We start from the raw sequence: 4,301 nt of genomic DNA, 5'->3' as shown, positions 1-4,301 counted from the left end.
AACACGCTTTTCACAAGACATTGACTTACAAACAACAAATCTTATACAAACTCTTTTTTTTACATGGTTATTCAGTTAACCATGCATTGTTCTCTTATTTATACATACCATTTGATCTTACCGTTTTTCAAATGATTTACAAGACAAAGAAAAATACGAGGTTCATGACTAAACATTTTCTCCAACTCAAGTCATGAATTCCGTTTTCACAAAACCAATGTATCTCACAGGCATTTTTATGCTGACGTACCTATTTTCACATGTGTTTTCAGGAGATGATGCATAGGACTTATCAAGACATACTTAGGCGGACCTGTGCCTTAGTAACTTAAAACGAGACAAGAACTAGTTAATTTATGTTATGTACACTTTGTTTCTTGTTTAGACAATGTAAACTTTCATGTTTGATTTATAAAACGAAACTTCATTTGCCATGGATTTGAAACAATTGATTCTGTTACAACACTCCCCGACGTTTCCGCCACGTTTTGTATGTTCTACGTGGTCGGGGTGTGACAGAAAAGATGGTATCAGAGCCAATGGTTATAGGGAATTAGGTTATTAGTAATGCTTTGACCTAGTCTATAACCTTCCTAGGACCCTAACGCGAGTTTACTTGCGTTTAGTCACAAAACAATACCGTCACCGATCCTTAGGCGACGACCACAACAAGAACATAAATTTCAAAACCGCTTTGAAAACCAATCATCTGTTCTAGGATGATTGATTACTAGGTTTTGAACCCTCTGTTATAAGGTTTTGAACCCCTTTGAATTTTCAAAACTCTCGTCAAAAGTTTTGGGTCCTAAATAGTGTGAACACGTGCGAACTGGAAGAGTGAATGCCTGTACCCTGGGTTTTCTGTCTAAGGTTAGAGTGTTCGTACAAATCCACATAATCGGACCAGTCACTCTTACCTGGGAACTCTTGGGGTGAGTGTCCACTTATAGGTGAGCATGTCTTCGCGATACACTATGAGGATCTATTTGCTTTGATTCAGCCTTGGTGTTGTTTGTTTGCTTCATGATTCAAATAAGTGACCATCAACCGTGATTATGGTCAGTGATTGTAACATCCTATTCTTACCCAATACCATTTTATTTGTTTCCTTTCATGTTTTCCTCTTTTAGAATGCCTCCTCGACGCGAACACCAGATAGCAACTGCCGAGCTGGCAGAAATTATTGCGCAGCAGATGGCTGCTCAATTCCCAAATCTCTTTGCTCAATGGAACTAAGCCAACAACAACAACAATGGTACATGCAATTTCAAGAGCTTTAACTCGGCTAAACCACTCAAGTTTAGTGGTTCTGAGGGAGCAACTAGGCTTCTCCAATGGTTCGAGAGCATCGAGAATACCTTTCGCCACGTGCAGTGTCCGGAAAATCGCAAGGTCGAGTTTTCTTCGAGTGTGTTTCAGAAGAGGGCTCTTACATGGTGGAATGGGGTAATGAGAGACCGTGGTGCAGATGTTGCTCTAGCACAAACATGGGCTGAACTGAGAGCTCTTATGATGAGAGAGTGGAGATATGAATGGCCCTGTGTCCAGTTGTCTGCAGGTTTTGAGATCAAGGAATCTTGGAGTTTTAAATTATTTTTATGGTTTTTCTTTTGAGTTTTAAGCACAGATAATTTAAAACAAAGTTATATAATTTACTTTGAGTAAGATCCCTTGGATAATAACCTTACAAACTTCACACCAAAGGTTGGAATCATGGAGTTTCCAAGCTTTAGTGGAGGAGATGTTATGAAAAATTGAAAGAGAAGGCAATGAATGGAAGTGGAAAAGACAAGAGGGTTCTTTGGAACCTTCTTTTAGAACTTACCTAGGATGGTATGAGTGAGATCCCAGGAATCTCTATCTTTTGAAGTGGTAAAAAATGAGCAGGAATCAGGCTGTATTTAAAGAAAACGACAGCGCACTGGACACGGCCCCGTGTTGGTTGGACACGGCCCCGTGTGCAGTAAAAGTCCTGACACATTTTGTCCGTATTCTGACGAAATCATCAGAGAATCTTTTTAGGTGGGCACGGGGGCGTGCTGACCTGGACACGGCCCCGTGTCTGGAAGCTGTCTTATAGAGTTTCTTTATTTCTAAGGAACTTATTGATATCGGGTGGTTCCTTACTGGTTGGAACAACCCCAAAGTGCCTAAGATACCTTAATTGTCCTAGACTAAGGCGAGAACGCAAGAGGTTGTCGGTGAGGGTAATTCCTATTTTTATTATAGGTGGACAAGTCCAACCCTTTCCCGGGCTCTCGTTAAAGAAGGTATATGCCGAATCGCTCAGGTCTATGTATGCACCGAACGAAGTCGATGGGGAGTCCTTCACGGCACAATCGGCACAGGGACGACTATCGTTCAAGTCTTCGCTAGAACTGAAGGTATTTTTGGGAGCAACGAGGTTGTTGGAATGCGACCCCAACATTTCTTCATGGTCGTCGTCTTGGGATGGATTACTGAAGTCCTTCCTAAGCTCCTTTAACCAATTTAAAATTAGATTTTCTAGTTGAAATAACTCGTCAAGGAGCATTTCTCCCAGAATATCTGGCTGGGTGCGTTCGAGTGAGAAATAGTGATTATTTTTACTTTCGCCCCTCTTAAGGTTATAGGGAGACGGTCGGTCTATATAGTGGGGCTTATAATTTAGAAAGTAACATTCTAATTCTTTATGTTTGCCTCCACATAATTGACACCACGTACCATAAGAGTGCCGAAAGTAAAAAGAATTACCATTACTCATGTTTGTGTCAGAAATTACCAACCGCCGGGATCTAACGGTTCTGTTTTCAGTAACTGAATCTTGGGCACGGGGGCGTGTTGAGTGAGCACGGCCCCGTGTTCAGCTTACTGTCTGACTTAAAACAAGATTGCCAGTTCCAATGATTGAGCACGGGGGCGTGTTCAGTAGGCACGGCCCGTGCTGAGCTCTGCAGAAGCTGAAAAACTAAGAAAATCCAAAAAAATTAAAAAGAAAATAAAAAAAATGATTAGGCCGTTGATTCCTAACTTTCTTAAAATCCTTGTGTCCCCGGCAACGGCGCCAAAAACTTGATATGCGTGTAGTGTAATATATTTTTGGTATATATTTTAAGCCCTTTTTACACTTTTTAGCCAAGTTTTAAATTTATAAAACACGATATTTACTAACACTAAACACACATCTGGGCAAGTGCACCCATCGTGGACGTAGTATAGTGTTGGTAAGATACCGAGGTCGTCCAAGGACACAAGAGCTTTTAGTACCGGTTTATCCTCAACGTCTAATCAAATCAAAATGTTAGAAAAAAGATTTTTAAACTAAGAAAATAAAACTAACTAAATGCTGAAAAATAAAAATAAAAAAATAAAAACAGATAGACAAGATGAATCACTTGGATCCGACTCGTGTATTAGTATAACCTTTGATTATTTTCGCACTTTTGCACTTGTTTAAGAGATTATCTTAGTTATTGTAGTAGGCCCCTCTTTTGAAGGCGACGTTACCCTCAACCCAGTAGTTTGAGTCAGCAAGTATACAATCCTAAAGGGTCGGATTATTGAAAGATAATGAATTAAGTTATTAATGCAAATTATGGTAGGCCCCTCTTTTGGAGGTGACGTTACCCTCGACTAAGTTGTCTGAGTCAGCAGGGATACAGTCCTAAATAGCCGGGTTATATTATTAATAGTAGTTAACTTATGAGGGGGTCAAAGAGTTTGGATCCTCGCCATCCAATACCTTTGGGTATTGAAGGAGATCCTACTAAATTTGACCCAGGTCCCTTGCAGGACCTCTAAACGCTGAACAAGGGCAAGACCCTTACCAAACCGTTCCCTTAACCCCCGACCAGGTAGCCACATACCTCCATATAGACCGTGGAGATATGAATGGTGAAAATCTTTTATTTATATAGACAGTAAAATACTGCCAAGACACCACGGACAAACGATAAGGAAAAGTCACCTTCAACATAAGCAACTAGTTATTAAAGTCATTAATACAAAACCAAATAAAAAGTGCAAAAGATTAAAAATAAAAAGTATTATACTAAACACTTGTCTTCACCAAGTGATGTAAGAGACTTAGGCAAACATGGCCTTGATTGTCAAGAACTCTTACGATCAATCTTGGATCCCGAGACGACTCACACACTCTATGATGGACAATGGATGATGGTGGTAGATGATGGTGTTGTGATGGTGGTGGGTGGAGGATGAAGTGTGAGAGAGGTGGTGTGCCAAGGGATGAGTTGCAATGAGCCAAAGCACTCCTATTTATAGGCTGAACAGAGAGCTGGGCACGGCCCCGTGCCTGTCTG

This window comes from Helianthus annuus, chromosome 3 (assembly GCF_002127325.2).
Source record: "Helianthus annuus cultivar XRQ/B chromosome 3, HanXRQr2.0-SUNRISE, whole genome shotgun sequence".
In the NCBI taxonomy this organism is placed as follows: Eukaryota; Viridiplantae; Streptophyta; class Magnoliopsida; order Asterales; family Asteraceae; genus Helianthus; species Helianthus annuus.
This window is presented reverse-complemented; position numbering follows the sequence as displayed.